The sequence below is a fragment of the Megascapheus bottae genome, chromosome 11 (genome assembly GCF_031878675.1).
Source record: "Megascapheus bottae isolate mThoBot1 chromosome 11, mThoBot2.hap1, whole genome shotgun sequence".
Classification (NCBI taxonomy): Eukaryota; Metazoa; Chordata; class Mammalia; order Rodentia; family Geomyidae; genus Megascapheus; species Megascapheus bottae.
In genome coordinates, this window is record NC_143519.1 from 33,853,424 (window position 1) to 33,871,029 (window position 17,606).

The 17,606-nt window shown below is 35.6% G+C and overlaps 1 protein-coding gene across 3 annotated transcripts in view; it reads left to right on the forward strand.

Moving 5' to 3' along the window:
- Positions 1 to 17,606, forward strand: part of Diaph3 (diaphanous related formin 3) — a 440,087-nt gene that overhangs the window by 304,341 nt on the left and 118,140 nt on the right. The window lies entirely within an intron of this gene.

Sequence of the window (17,606 nt, forward strand, 5' to 3'; positions counted from 1 at the left end):
AATCATCTTTAAGTAATTCACGAAGTAGTTACCATTTAACAAAGTAGTTTATTAATACAATGCACCTTGATCAAAGTCACTCCTTTCAGCATTCTCACCCATCTTTCCCAATTCACCCCTTCCCTCACTTTTCTTAATTTTGTAGGATATACACTGAACTCTTCACTGTATTCTCACTCTCTTATTTTCATTCCTCTACTCCTTTCTCTTTAAGCCTACTCTATTCCTTTCAAGTACCCACTTCCTTGTCCTTTTTTGATGACCTTTGAATTCTCTCTTGAGTCTACCATATTTCAGTTAATACATTTATTTTTTTCATACATTTTTATTGTAATTAATAGAAGTGTTACATTATATTCAACAGATAAAAGGTGCAATTACTTCACAAACCTTTCTCATTTCTTGGTTCCCATTTCCCTCCCTCCCCATCTTTTCCCCACCTTCCCTAGCCGATTTCAAATAACCAAATATGCATTTATGTAATATATCAGATAACAAGGTGAAATACTGTAACAATATGAGATAACCAATGGACAGCAAAAGAGATGAGAGATAACATAGTACATTAAGGACAACAATCACTCATTATATGGCTTTTGTTTCTATATCCTGGAGATCCTTTCATTTAGCGTCATCTTATATGACCTTATGTATCTAGGTTTTGCTCTATTGTAAATCTCAGCTAGGAAAGCCCAAGGTTTCTACTGATTATGGCAAATGAGGGAAACCATTGAGCCTGTGTTCCTTTGAGTCTGTCTTACTTCACTTAATATGATTTTTTTCTAAGTCCTTCTATTTCCTTACAAATGGGGCAATGTCATTCTTTCTGACAGCAACATAGAATTCCACTGTATATAAATACCACATTTTGTTGATCCACTCATCAACTGAGGGGCATCTGGGTTGGATCCATATCTTTGCTATGGTAAATAGTGCTGCAATGAACATCATTGTGCTAGTGGATTTAGTATGTCCTCGTTTCTGGACAATTGGGTAAATGCTAAGTAGTGAATTGCTGCGTCTTAGGGGAGCTCTATGATTTAGTCTTTTGAGGAACTGCCATACTGCTTTCCATAGAGGTTGAACAAGTTTGCACTCCCATCAACAGTGTAGCAGTGATCCCTCCTGGCCACATCCCCTCCAACATCTGTTGTTATTAGATTTCTTGATCCTGACCATTCTAACTGGAGTGAGGTGGAATCTTAGAGTTGTTTTGATTTGCATTTCTTTTATGACCAGAGATGTCGAGCATTTCTTCTTGTGTCCATAGGCCATTTTTTTTCTTCTTCAGAGAAGACTCTCTTTAAGTCTTTGGCCCATCTTTTAATGGGATGGTTGTTTCTTCGGAGATTAGTTTTGGAATGATTCAAATTTTTGAGCTGTTGATATATTTTAGATAGGAGGCCTTTGTCTGTCGTATGGTTAGTGAATATCTTCTCCTACTTCGTAGGCTTGCTAGCTAGTTAGCTAGCTGTCTATGTCTTTTGCCATACAGAAGCTCTGCAGTTTAATGCAGTCCCATTTTCCCAGACCTCTGATTTGTTGTGTTCCTGTGTCCTTATTAAGAGAGTTTTGACCTGTGCCAAGGAGACCTAGTGTAACTCATATTCTTTCTTGTAAAGCTTTTACCTCGAGGTCTTTGATCCATTTGGTGTTAATCCTGGTGCAGGGTGACAAAGAAGGATCCAACATTAGTTTTCTGTAGGTGTTTATCCTGTTCTGCCAGATTCAGTTAATACATTTATATACACTTGCATACCCCTCAGTACACTTATTCATAAAGTTCATAAAGTAATTCTGACTTCAACATATATAGAAAAATATGCATCTTTTCTCTCCCTGGTTCTGACTGATTTTTCTTAACATAATTTATTCTAGATATTTTCATGTCTTTACAAATGATAAACTACTTTATAATGGATGAGTAAAATTCCATATATGTACATATATATAGTATATACAATTTTCTATATCCATTTATCCATTAAAGGGCATCTCAGCTGATTCTATACCTTGTTTATGGTGATTAGTGCTACAATGAATATGGTTTTGCTGGTAGCTTTGCTATATCTTGGTTTGTAATTTGAGTATAGGCTCAGGAGTTGAATTAATGGATCATATGGTAGTTCTGTATTTAGGCTTTTTAGGAACCTCCATTCTGCTTTCTATAGTGATTGAACAGGATTACATTCCTATCAACAGTGTTTTAGGGTATCATTTTGGCCATATCCTCACTAACATCTGTAATTGTTTTCTTGATAATATACATCATAACAGGGGTGAGATGGAGTCCCAATATTGTTTTGATGCCCATTTCTTCATGTTTCTACTGGCTGTTTTTAATTATGAAGTTATTAGCCCATTTATTAACTGGCTTTTTAGTTTTTTGAGTGTTTCATTTTTTTAAGTTCTCTTTATATTCTGGATATTAACCTATTGTCTGCTGTACATGTAGCAGACAATATTCTACTTTATTCTGTAAGGTATTTAGATCGCTGGCTGTGTTCTTTGCTGTGGAGAAACATTTTAGTGCGATGCAATTGCAAAAGCAATGAAATTTATATTGTGAATCAAATCACTAGAAAAATCACTCCAACAGAACGATAGCCAAACACGTGTATACACACACACACACACACACATACACACACACACACACACACACACACACACACACACACAATCTAACATTAACTGCATCAAATGTGAATGTTCATGCCAATTAAATACTTTCCCCAGAATGATCTCGTAAGGATGTAGTTTTATAGCATATATTCACTTTTCTCCCCTTTCCAATACTTCTTCACAATGAAAAATAGTCTAAACAAATCAAAAGATTAAAATACGAGTATGAATTCATACTTCTCATTGACTTCTGGTTTGTTGGGTTGTTTGTAAAATTTATTCCACCACAGAAACAATCATTCCTGCTTCTCTGAGTAAGATTTAGTTCAATTCTTGTGTTTCCTAAAATATATGAACAATATCCATACTGGATATTGAACAGTCTCTTTATTAACAGTTATAGTCTTGTAAATTACAAATGTAATTACATATGGAAATTACATATGGGATATGGAATATGGTTCATTTGTTTTAATCTCGTAATTCTAGCAGATTTACTTTGCTCAAAAACATGACCTTATACACTTCTCATCTCTTGAGAGTTTGTGCTCATAGTGCCTACCACATAAGACAGTATGGTATCTAACAAAAAGTATGGCTCTTGTCAAAAGACATACCTTTTGTTTTGTGTTTCATTTAACATTTTGTTATTTATATAAGAAGTTAAGGTCAAGCTATAGGCATAGAACAAAATGAACTGTCACCTTTGTAAATAGCTTTGTGGAAATTAGTGAAAATCTATTACTTTGCATATTATCTATGAATAATTTCAGGATATAGTTATAACATAAATCTTATTTCCCCTAAAGCATAAAATGCATACCACTCGGCCCTTTCTAGAAAAAGCTTACTGATGCCTGATACAAATCAATTTTTAAATTTTTTTAACAAGCTGAGTGACAACAAAGTCATTTTTGATTCTGTATCTTTATATTTTATATTTGATTTTTTATTGTATTCTCTTCCAAATATGTAGAGGGGTTACAATTACATTCATCAGGTAATGGGTACATTACTTCTTGAACACTGATACCCCTTCTCATGTTTTTCCCTTACTTACCCTTCCCTCAGACCCTCCCAATCATCTTGTTACCCCCTTTCCTTTCCTATTTCAAATAAACAAATAAACATATACAATATAGCCACTATCAAAGAGATTAATCGTAAAGGGAAAAAAGGAGAAAAGAAATAACTTCACATAATACATTAAAAACACCAATCACAAATGTAAACCTCTTGTTTCCATATCCTAGAGTTCATTTTGCTTAGCCTCATCTTCTGTGGCCATATGTGCACAATAGCTTTTGAGCTATTATGATCCTATGCTAGGAGAATACCGAGTGAAAACAAAATGTTGTTTTTCTTTGTCTTCCTTTAGGTAAAGCATGAAGTTGATAAGTGTCGAGTTTGCCTCAAAAAAAAAAAGCAAATAAACAACTAGTGATTAAGTGAAAATATTGACAATAATACTGATAATTGTTAGGAAAAACTCAGTCAGGAATCATCTGACCACATAGAATTATGTGATTTTTAGATGGGATTAATTTGGAATGGAAAACTGTGGAGCTGAACTTTTGAAAAACTCAGAAGCTTCTGGGCTGTGCATTCTTTCATTTGCCAATCTCATACAACCATTGTGTTTTATCCCTTTATTCCAGCTCATAGGCCATAGGCTTTCTATGCTACTGTTTGAATATCTTTTGAGATGAAAATATCAATATGTCAAAAGGTCATAGGGAGAGCCAGGGTTTTATTTTTTTATTAATAAGCACTCTCTCTTTTCTCTCTCTACTTTTGTCATTCTGACATTCTGTCCTTAAAGTTGAAGGAAATTCATTCTCTAGTGCTGAAATTGGTCATGAAGTTTGTACAAATTATCTAGAAAAGGAAGAAAAGAACCTGAATAGTATTTGGCTTTTGACAATGAATAAATATGCCCTAGAGCAGACTGGTAAAATTAAGCAGAAAAATAGAATATTTATGATACTTGTCTTTGGTATTAATAAGCATTAATAGTTTACATGAAATTAGATGTTATTTTGTAATAGGATTTTAAAATATTGTTTCCTAGATATCCAATGTTTTGCAAGAAATTTAGAAGCAACATAATATTCAGAGTTTAACATCAAGGGCAGCATTAACACAGGCTAGAATACTCAAGGGAAGAAGAATGTGATACCAATGTAGTAATAGAAAACAGATGCTGGACTGCTTTTAGAAGGAGCAGTTCTTAGAAAACCGTTGCCTCCTACAGTGTATCATCACCATAGAATTTCCAATAATAATTGTCATTCATGGGTAAAAGGCACAGTTATTTTACTTCAAAAAAAAAAGAAAAATCTTCTGAATGATTATTTTTAAAACTATTAGTGCAATTCAGGCAGAAGCTCTTGCAAAATGGAAGCATTTTTGTCAAATGAGTGCTGAATCCGAGTTTCCTTCTCTAATGTCAGTGTGAAGGATCATTGCTTAGAAAGCTTCAAGATTCCTCCCTGGCCACTCCAACTATTTTTCTCTAACTGACGATTAGCTCTAGATTCCAAAAGTGTGACAGTGCCTTTTTTTAACTTAATTGCTAAGTCTCCTTCATGTATTAGAAAGGAAGGAAGATTGTTTACTTGTGGAGCCAAAGGGATTGTTTTGATTCAAACGCTGGGAACTTAGAAAGAGGCTGTCTTCCTAAGGCTGTATTTCAGATACCTTTTAGAAGTATTGATCCTCTTCGTGCTGGACTGCATTTACCATCCCTCTTTTTTTCTAGTGGATGTTCTCAATGCTAATTAGATTGTACTTCTGGAGCCACATGTGATGAAAAGTATTTCTTAACCTTTGTTCTCCATTTTAACATTCACTGTGAGTCAGTGATGTTCTTTACCTGTCTTTTTAAAAAATCATACAGTGGAAATGTATGTAGTACATAAATCATGAAATGGTAACTTCTTTGTACAACACCTTAATCATACAATAAAACTTATTCTTTTAAAATTACACAAGGCCTTTTAATAGTGGTCACTCATTATTACTTAAAAGCATGGAATATTTTATTACATAAAAATCAAATCTGTTAAATAGTTTAATAGAATATCTTCTGTTGCATTCCTTTTTTGTTGCACTCCTTTGATTTATTTAGGTATTTGTTTATTTATTTTTGTGTTTCTGTTTTGGGCTTGGACTGGGCCTGGGCAGTATTCCTAAACTCCTTTTGCCCAAGCCTAGCATTTTACCACTTGGGCCAAAGGGCCACTGTCATTTTCTGTGGAACATGATCCTCAGATCTTAGACTCTAGAGTAGCTATCATTACAGGAGTGAGCCACTTGTTCTCAACTTCCTTTACATTTTTGTTGCATTCCTTTGCATCAGTTTTAGTAGATGAAAATTCCATTTATGATCAGTAGAAATATCTTTCATCCTTAAGGAAAGGTCCTAACACTTGTCTTCCCACAGAATACACCAATACTTATAGAAAAGGATCTTAAAAGAGAGAGATATACAGACCATAGTGTTCAGGTTGTGGTGTACTCTTATTATTTCCACCATGTCAGCAGTTCAAAGTACTTATGGTGTAATCTGAGAAAGTGCTACCTCGTGATCCATAGTATCTACTGATATTGAGCACAGAATTTCTTTTTTTTTTAATAAATGAAATTGTGTTTATTCAAGATGTATGATATGTGGGGTTTTTTTGTTTTGTTTTGGTTTTTTTGCCAGTCATGTGCTTGAGCTCAGGGCCTGAGCACTGTCCTTGGATTTTCTCAAGGCTAGAGGTCTTCCACTTGAGCCTCAGCACCATTTCTGGCTTTTTTCTATGTATGTGGTACTGAGGAATCGAACCCAGGTCTTCGTGCATGCTAGGCAAGCACTCTACCACTAGGCCAAACTCCCGGCCCAAGCACAGAATTTCTTAATGCTGTAATTGGAGGTCTTCAGGAGAGTGAAAACAGTTTCTTCTTGGCACAAGAAATATGAGAAGACTGCAAATTATATCAAACTTTGTCCAGAATTGCTATACTCATGTGCAGGATGCTCTGATAGGAAATCAGTTGATTATGAAGCAAAGACGTTTTGAGAACTTGTTTTCCCCTACGAAACTTGTCAGAGGCCTCTTAGAAGCAAAAAAAAAAAAAAAAACTTTTCCCATTTTATCATGCTACTCAGTATTAATCTTCTATAACATACGAAAAGGGTACACATATTTATTCTCCCTTACTAATTTTAAACGCTTCATTGTTCTGATGTAGCTATGACAAATTTACTTCTTTATATAAGAAGACTAAGCATTTTTTTTTCTTTTAGTTCAGGTTTGTTTTTTTTCTTGGTTTTTTTTTTTTTGTTTGTTTGTTTTTTTTTGCCAGTCCTTGGCTTGAGCTCAGGGCCTGAGCACTGTCCTTGAACTTTCTCAACGTTAGAGCTCTACCACTTGAGCCTCAGCACCATTTTTGGCCTTTTTCTATATATGTGGTACCGAGGAATCGAACCCGGGTCTTCGTGCATGCTAGGCAAGCACTCTACCAGTAGGCCAAACTCCCAGCCCCTTGGTTCAGGTTTTTTATCTCTCTCTCTCTCTCCCTCGCTCCCTTGCTCCCTCTCTCCCTCTCTCCCTCTCTCCTTCTCTCCCTCTCTCCCTCTCTCCCTCTCCCTCTCCCTCTCCCTCTCCCTCTCCCTCTCCCTCTCTGTCTCTCTCATATTAGTTTTTCTGTACCAGTGCTTTAGCTTACACCTGCCACCTCATTACAATCTTTTAGCTTTTCTCCTCAAGGCTCATGCTCTATCACCTGGCCTATGGCTACACTTTCAGCTTTTGGCTGGTTAATTGGAAATGTGAATATCACAGAGTTTCTTACCTGGACTGGCTTTGAATTTCAATCTTTATATCAGTTTCTTGAAGAGCTGGAATTACAAATGTGAGCCTCTGGACCCAGCCATTTTGGTTATTAAAAAAAATACCCATTTTTTAAATAAGCCTCTTTAAATGAGCTGCTGTGTCTAATATAGCAATTTCCATAGCAGGTGTTCAATAATTATTTTTAAAATGTTTATGGGATTCATGTGTGTAAGACAAAAATGCCTCGATTGTGAAATTTTTATTTATTTTTCCATATATTTTTATTGTAATTAATAGAAGGGTTATATTATAATCAACAGATAAAAGGTGCATTACTTCACATACTTTGATACCCTTTCTCATGTCTTGGTCCCCATTTCCCTCTTCCCTATCCGATTTCAAATAACCAAATATGCATATATATAAATGATCAGATAACGAGGTGAAATACTGTAACAATATGAGATAACCAAGGGACAGCAAAAGAGATGAGAGATAACATAGTACATTAAGGGCAACAATCACTCATTATATGGCTTTTGTTTCTATATCCTGAAGATCCTTTCATTTAGTGTCATACTATATGGCCTTAGGTATCTAGGTTTTGCTCTATTGTAAATCTCTGCTAGAAGAGCCCAAGGTTTCTACTGATTATGACAAATGAGGGAAACCATTGAGCCTATGTTTCTTTGAGTCTAGCTTACTTCCCTTAATATGATTTTTTCTAAGTCCTTCCATTTCCTTACAAATGGGGCAATGTCATTCTTTCTTACAACAGCATAGAATTCCAATGTGTATAAATACCACATTTTGTTGATTCACTCATCAACTGAGGGGCATCTGGGTTGGTTCCATATCTTTGCTATGGTAAATAGTGCTGCAATGAACATCATTGTGCTAGTGGATTTAGTATGTCCTTGTTTCTGGACAATTGGGTAAATGCCAAGTAGTGAATTGCTGCGTCTTAGGGGAGCTCTATGATTTAGTCTTTTGAGGAACTGCCATACTGCTTTCCATAGTGGTTGAACAAGTTTGCACTCCCACCAACAGTGTAGTAGTGATCCCTCCTGGCCACATCCCCTCCAGCATCTGTTGTTATTAGATTTCTTCATCCTGGCCATTCTAACTGGAGTGAGGTGGAATCTTAAGAGTTGTTTTGATTTGCATTTCTTTTATGGCCAGAGATGTCGAGCATTTCTTCTTGTGTCCATAGGTCATTTTTGTTTCTTCTTCAGAGAAGACTCTCTTTAAGTCTTTGGCCCATCTTTTAATGGGATGGTTGTTTCTTTGGAGATTAGTTTTGGAGTAATTCAAATTTTTGAGCTGTTTATATTTTATATAAGAGGCCCCTGTCTGTTGTATGGTTAGTGAAGTTCTTCTCCCACTCTGTAGGCTTTCTAGTTAATTTGCTAGCTATGTCTTTTGCCTTACAGAAGCTCTGCAGTTTAATGCAGTCCCATTTTCCCAGACCTTCTCTGATTTGTTGTGTTCCTGTGTCCTTATTAAGAGAGTTTTGACCTGTGCCCAGGAGACCTACTGTATCTCCTATTCCTTCTTGCAAAGTTGAAATTTCTATTATGCATAATCATAAGGAAATTGTCCCATACTTGGAACAAAGTATTACACATGTTAATAAGTTTATTTTATGTGTTCTTATATAGCATAACAAATAGATTCATCATAATAGTGACAGTAATGTCAGGTGCATAATGATGTGACTAAAAATTCATTTAATTTCTGAGCTACAACCTGTCTAATGATCAACAACTTAATTTACTTCTCTCTCTGTGTCTCTGACTCCACGTATACATATGTTCAGTAATTCCATCACTTTAGTTACTTATGTTTGAAATTCCCTTATGCTCTGCTTTTTTATTTTTGTTTTTGTTTTTCTTCCTCCTTGAAGAAAGTCTTGAGTTTGGAATCTGGCTCTGAGCAACTTTCTAAATATGTGTACTCAGTTCAATTCTGTCTGGGACAGAAATCTTATCCCTAGTTTGAGATGGTTTCCTCTATCCGCATTTGGTCAGCTTGATGATTGCTTTTCCCTTGAATGGTAATCTTGGAAAACTGTTGGATTTGTTTTTGGGTTCCCTGGTTTCAGTAGTTTTCAGCTAAGTTCACTGAACTTAAGTTCTTTGAGTTTTTTTCTCCCTAGCCAGGGCGCATAGAAAGTGCTTCAGCTATAACACCAAGCTTTCTGTGGAAGCTTTTGTAGCCTTCTTATGCCTAGATATCAGTACATTGCCACTTGACCATGTTATGTATTGTTCACAAGATGTTTCCCTCTTCTATTCCCTGTGGCTCCTACATGTCCCTTTTGCTCCTGGGATGAGTGTGCAGGGCTCCTATAGTGCTGACATTCCCACATTCTAGCTTCCAAATTGGGGAAGTATAATTTCCATTCATGATATAAAACATACTGTGAATTTTCTGCTATTTGGGTAGTTTTCATACTAAGAATGGTCCTTTTGGCTTCCACATAAGAGTGGGTAAGAGTGTGTGGGCAGCATCTGAGCAGTAGCATAGAAACAAGTACTTCTGTTTGCCTTTGAAATATGCATACTTGAATTAGGTGACTAGCAAGCAAATTGTTAGTAAAAGGTTCAGAGCACTGGGCCTTCTGCTTCCTTACCAAGAGATCTAGCCACTGAGCAATGCTTCCAGTCCCATTTTCTGTTGGTTATTTTTTAGATAGGACCACACAATTGAGTCCCAGAATATTCAGTTCATCTGTATGAAGCTTTACAATATTTAAGATACTCACTGCATCACTACCATGTCCAACTCTCCATTAAGTAGGCATCTTGAAAATTTTTTCTGTCCAAGCTGGTCTTGAATCATGATCTCTAATAGCTACTATAAAAGATGTGAACCACCAACACACAGTAGAGGGAGAAAACTTATGAACATGGTACTTATGTTAGCTTTAGAACACATTGATTTTATGTCTCCAATTTAAAAACTTTTAAATCTGAGTAATTTGTTTAGTTAACTGGATCTTGTATCCAGTACAACACAACTGCACCATAATTCTTAACTTCTTTAGATGAGGAAAATAAGAATAAACCTCCTGAAAGAAAAGGAAAGACAGACAAGAGAGAAAGTGTGAGAGGGAAGGAAAGAAGGAAGGAAGGAGGGAGGGAGGGAAGGTGGAAGGGAGGGAGGGAAGTGGAAGGGAGGGAGGGAAGGTGGAAGGGAGGGGGAGGGAGAGAGAAAGAAGGAAGGAAAGAAAGAAAAAGGAAGAAAGAAACAAAGAAGAAAAGAAAGGAGGAGGAGAAGTAAAGGAAGGAAAAGGAAGGGAGATGGGAAGGACAGAAGATAAAGGAACAAAGAAAGAGGAAGGATGAATGGAAGGAAAGGAAAAGGAAGGAAATGATAGCTTGACTTTTGTTACTTTCTGTCTGTTTTTTGTAACTAGGCTATCAAAGAACTTCTAAACAAAATCATGTTTGTTTTTTGTTTGTTTTTTAGTTCATGAGATTAACCTGGCTTAGCCTGGTCTGTATAATTAATTCAAGTGAGGCTTGAGTTGAGATTTTGGTAGGGTAAGGATGAAAATGGATCCTGTGCTTCTCTGAATTGAAAACAATCCAATTTTATTCTTCTTTCCTTGAACCTAAACAGCCCCTGTGTTAAAATGCAAAGTGTTGACATTTGTATTGAAGTATTTTTTTTGTCCTATGTAGCAGTGTAATAGTGATTTTTAAACTACCTCTAAAATACTAATCACATCTAATTAAATTCTAGAATACATTCCCTAGGTTCATGTGTGATTTGCTTTTGTGTTTAACTTTCTGACCTAAAAATTTATAATAATGGGCATCAGAATACTTTCTTCATTAATATAATCACTATTGTATTAGTGGAAAATAATCTACCATATAGTTATAGAATTCCGTGATCTCTGTAACAATAGAAGCTTCATTAAAGGAAATTTTTCAATGAGTGGTAGGTATGACTCTCTTTCTGGGCAATAAGTTTGTTTCCCTTTTTACTTATTGACTGCTTTGTTCACAACTCTGATCAGTAAAGAGTCATTTAAAAAAGTTCCTAAGATGATGTTTTTAGTAAAATAAGGTTATATGCAGCATTGTATGGCTGTAGACAAATCTTTACATTAATGAATCATTGCTCAATTTGATTACTGATTTAGAGTCTTTTAAGTTTCTGAGTAGATATTGCTTAATATATGTGTAAAACAAAAATGAAAGTGTCATATATTACAGAATTGGTTGTCCTTTCTGCAGACTGACAGCTTTGCATTTTCCCAGACAAACACTCAATACACCCTTCAGTCCATTAAGAATGAAGCTCATTAACGTACATAAACTAGCAGGCTGATCTAGTTATTATGCATATTTGATGTGTGACATGTTCAGTGCAGTGTAACTACACTTGGTCTGGTTGTAAAAGGTAGAGTGGCCACTTGTGATCAACAAGGTTGTGAGATCAATTCATTAACCTGGATAAAATCCTTATCCATGAGAACTGTCATTAGAAATGACTAGCTTTTCACTAATTAGCCCACCATTTACAACCTATAAGCTTCTCACAGATGGTAAATGTTTATAAACACCCACAGATGTGCACACAGCTGACAGTCCCTTAGTCTCACAAAAAGGGGACATAGATAATTTAGATTCTCATATAACACATTGTACTCCCCCATGTTAGCTTGTTGTAATGTCCTTTCTTTTGGACTTTTTGCCACAGTAGTTAATGAAACAGCAAACTAATTTAATTGAACTTCTCTTGCTGATGCACATAGATCCTGATAAATATACTAACATATAAACATGGTCACAAGTTGGCTGCCAAAGGGTGAAATGGTATGGACATAACAGATAAACACATTGAACAATGGAGAATATCTGTAACTTGTTCCTGATTTCAAGTTGTGAAACCCAGTCACTCAAAAATATTACATTGAAGCCAGGCACTGGTGTCCTATGCCTATAATTCTACGTATTCAGGAGGGTGACATTTGAGGATCAAGGTTCAAGGATAGCCTGGGCAGAAAAAGTTCCCTTAAGAGTCTTATCTCCAGTTAACATTGCAAAAACCAGAAGTGGATCTGTGGCTCAAAAGTAATAGAGTTCTAGCCTTGGGCAAAAAAGGTTAGGGACAGCACCCAGACCCTGACTCCAAGTTCCAGGTCCCATTTACCCTACTCTGCCCCCCTCCCCAGTTACATTCAGATTCCTCGAAATAGAAGAGATCATCTTCAGTTCAAATGAAAAATGTCATGGTTATTGGCATTCTGGGCCAGTCTTTTCAAGTGAGTCTTTCTGAAATTTAGATTCAGTTTATTATAATGTCAGCCTAACACTGTTTCATTTAGAATAAAATTTAAAAATGTATTAATAACCCAGAACATCATAAATTTGCTTTTTTCTCTCATTTCCTTTGGCCTAAAGAATCTTAGGTCTTTCCTTTTTCTTGTAAATTTGTAATCTAAAAACTTTAACTTCTTTCTCTTTTGAGTTGTTCAGGGCAGTTGAAAAGTATTTTTTGGTGGGGCTGAATCCAGAGCAATGTTGAAGCTAAGCCCTCCAGGCAGTTTACAGAAGGGACCAGGAAGGACAACTATTTTTCCAAATCCCCTCCCCCAATCTAAAATATAACTAAGCCATTGATGAGTCAACATGAATTGGTTTTTGTTTGTTTGTTTTTTGGCATTTTTTGTTCTGGTTATGGTTACTTTTTCCATATATTTTTATTGTAATTAATAGAAGGTTACATTATATTCACCAGATAAAAGGTGCATTATTTCACAATCATTGATATCCTTTCTCATGTCTTGATCCCCATTTCCCATCCTCGCTCCTCATCTTGTTTTCTCCCCTTCCCTATCCTATTTCATATAACCAAATAAGCATCAATATGAATTGTTTTCCAGAGTTTCTTTACTTGAAGAGCATCTGTTAACTTATTAGAAAGGAAAATATTGTTCAACACTACATTAGAAATATTCCAGAGTGTTTTTAAAAGGCTATGATGGTGATCAAAAGTATTATCATCTAGATCATTATTATTTCAGACTATTCTTTTCACACATGTAGTCTTTCCATTGTTGTCTTTTGGCATTACACAAGGGACAGCCAGAGGGGGATGTGTGTCTATCTTCCACAGTTACCAAATATGGTAATGAAAGAAAGTATCCATCCCCTGATTTTTGTGGAAAACAACTCAGTGAGGTTCAGTCAGGATTTGAGCATGAAATCTGATCTCAGTGCCGAGCTTCAGGAACCTCTGGAATCCATAGCAGTTGAGACTTAATTCTACTATTTGCAAAGACCTTACATCTCAGAGAGGAGATGTCTGCCTGCTCATCATTTGTGAGAGAGCTATGCCTCTTTCTAACAGGTTCCAAGGCACAAGTTATCTGACTTCTAGTGAAACTAGATAAAACTAATGTATCTGTTTTATTAAGGTAATGATTATGAAAACTTGTAAAACTTTGTGTCATAAAGAATCACCTGTGACTGCTAAGGAGTGACATACTTCTATATGTCAAAGCTCTATAACATAAGAAATAAACTTTAGAATCAGGTATTTGTTCACCTCTCCCTTCTGTTTTGAAACCATTGTGGCACTCTGGGAAAATTATCTCCTTGAGCTCCAGGTTCCCTCAGCTGTAAATTGATTTGACAACAGCTACTTTTGTACATATGGAGTGGGAACTGAAAAATGATCTATGAGAGAATCTTCCATTCTCTTGAGATAATTTTGTACATTTTTGCCTCTTTTTGTTTGTTATTTGTTGTTTTGGTTTGGTTTGGTTAATGAGTTCCTGGAAAGTTCATTTTCTCCCATCTTTATTTCTCTGTTATTTACTGGCTTCCGAAGTATGTCGATTCCTTCTTTTTCCCATTCTTTCTCCTCATTTGAACATTCCTATTTGTCTTTGCTGAGTTCTTTCAAAATGTATTGCTGCTGTTCTGCTTAGGATTTTTTTTTTAATTTCCTCAACTTCTACCACAAATGTGATGACACTCCCATCTAACTGGAATAAAGGGATGGTGAGAGGATACCTTATCTTGCCAAAATAAATATGAATTTCTTCTTAGATGTACAGCAAAACATGATAAATATTTATAGTACTCTGGACAGAAAACCATTTAGAAATAAAATAAGAACATGAATTGGTAAATTAAGGTGGGCTTTAACTAAAATGATAACACTCAAATTTCTACTGTCTGGTAATGTGGAATTCCATATTTTAAAGTAGAAATAAATATATTCAAAAAATTAAAAGACATGGTTATCCTCTAAAAGAAGGGTTATCCTTTGAGATTTAAAAGGAGAACACTGAAACTAAGTGCCAAAAAGTATACCATAAATGTTAAAGCACTTCTTTTTGTTAAGCACTTTCCAATAACCTTGCTTCTCTTTTGTTAATTTCAGCATATAAGTAGTCACTAATTGTGGATGGAAAAAAAAATCACTCTGTGAAGTACTATGGGAATAAGGACTAGGGTGTGTTCGGCACCTTAACACACTTAATGCATATTGCTAGAATAAAATTAAACTACATAATTCACAATTTTAGATTTCCAACTCCTTGAAAGAAAAAGTTTAAAAATTATTCCAGCAACTCAAAAATCAATTCATCTAAAACCTAACTTACCATGTTCCACATAAAACTTGATTTTCATGTTCTCATTTTGGGTTAATGATACCACCATTTTCCCAGTCACCCAGGCTTGACACCTTCACACCATGCCAGCTTTAATCATAGTGAAGTACTGTTTTGATTATTTCACACCTTTCAGAAATATTCCACGGCAGTTCTTCAGCCTGCTTCCTGACCTTATTTTCCCCTTCTTCTAGTGTATACCATATGCTGCTGTCAGTGTACCACCATTAGGGACCCTCTGCACCCCATGTGGTGTCCAGGCCTCACTTGCTGTCTCCTCAGCCTCAAATCCATTCATTCCCAGCTTCTGGAAGATAACTCCTGTGAAATCCCTGACAGCATTCCCTAGTTGCCTCCTCCTCCCTCTGCTGATGTTTGATGTGGAGCTAAGCATTTTCATTATCTGAATTCATGTAATTCTATTTTGTTCAAAAACTTTATAAGAGGGACCAGGAATTTGGCCTAATGGTAGAGTGCTTGCCTAGTATGCACAAAGACCTGGGTTCGATTCTTCAGTACCACATACATAGAAAAGGCTGGAAGTGGCGCTGTGGTTCAAGTGGCAGAGTACTAGCCTTCAGCAAAAAGTGTCCAAGGACAGTACCCAGGCCCTGAGTTCAAGTCCAGGACTGCCCCCCCCAAAAAAAAATCTTTATAAGAAAGAAAATGCAAATGAAAAATCTTGCTTTAGTTTTTAAAAGTTTGAGTAGTATAAAGTTTATGTATAGGAGGGTTATACTTACTAAGTCACATAAAAATTACCTTTTGAGCAAAGTCTCCCCTTCCCTTGCTCCCTCCCAATTTTATTTTAATTCTCTATGAATATAAAAATATTAAATCTAAAACATTCTTTTTTATTTAAAATGGGAAATATCATCCTAAACGTCATCTCTAATTGAACATCAGCTTCAACTAAGCTTAAGTTTGTCATGCTTCTTTCTGAGTTAAGTGAATCTATGTGTGACAAATGAAGCTTCCACTCAGTCGTGGTGCCATGTAATTAACCTTTTCCTCTCTGGGTTATGCTGTCATTAAAGGGTCATGGGAATTCAAGGTGTGTGGGTCACATCTTGTTATATGTCATTATCACCTCACATCTACATATGTATTTGTACAGATAAGCTATTTCATTCCCTGACATTCTGTGCTTTGCAACTGAAGGCATCTGTTTGGCACTCTAGACACTTCTTGAGACCCAAGGCCAACTATGGCAACTTCTTTTTATTACGGAATCAATTTTTCAATTCTGCTTTCCTTACTAAATTGTAAGGAGCGTTCACTGTGAATAAGTTCATCCAATTTGGGTGTCCAGATATGTTGCAGTAATCATCCAATACTGGGTGAATTATTAAGTCATATATACCTCTTTTAGAAACACATGGAAGAGCAGTTGCTATGCTAGAAGTTAAAAAATAAATAACCTGTTAAACTACATATGTGACCTTGTAAGGTCTAAATCCAACATCAACAATGACAAAAAATAAGTGCATTTTTCCATATGCCATGCTTTGAGATGATTTGTATCAATAACTTAGATATGTTTTTGATGATTTAAAACACTATTTTTCTTGGATCAAAATATTCTACCCTCATTGTATACTTAGTCCCATATGTGGGCATTTAGGTTGTTACCAGTCTCTTGTTGACAAAAGCAATAATGTAGTAGATACTTTTTTACCTGTATCTTTACACACATGGGAATTATGTATTTGAGGTTATTTTCTTAAAAAAATATATATATATGGTCTTTGTACTTTATTTTTGTAAACTTTAATCATTGTTAAATTACAGAGAGCTGTCAGCAAGGTAGAACTGCTTTCAAGCATGTGTTAATACAAATTTATGCTAACTTTTATCATTTTCTCCTTATGCTCATAGGAGAAAATGATCTATTGATTAATTTGGGATATCTGTAATTATGCATGAGATGGAGATTATATCTAAAATACGAAGCCACTATTTAGGCTAAACAGTAGCATGAACTGCTATCAGAAATTTCTGTTTCAGTTATTTTAAAAATAAAGGAGCATTATTTCTTAAAATTTCAAAAATAAATAAATTAGCTCTATGAGTTAAATGAAACAGTTTATACTGCCAAAATCATTTCTTACTACCAAATCTAAATCTTAATGCTGTTCTTAATGTACTGTTATTTATCCTCTCTTTTTTCCCTTTGGTTAAGCTCATATTGCTACTATATCTGACTTTGTTACCTGGTATATTGTATGTAGGTTTATTTGTTTATTTGAAATAGGAAAGGGAGGGCGGATAACAAGATGATTGGGAGAGGGTGGAGGGAGAGAAATGGAGATAAAGCATGAGAAGGGGTATCATTGTGTGAGAAGTTATGCACCTACTACTTGGCGAAAGTAACTGTAACCCCTCTATACACTATCCCGACAATTTTTTTAAAAAGTGGAAATTAAGACTAAAAACACCAAGCCAGGCTCTGATAATAACTAAGGGAATCATAGAAATGTCTTGGGACATTTTCCATGGGCCAATCAGCAACGTGT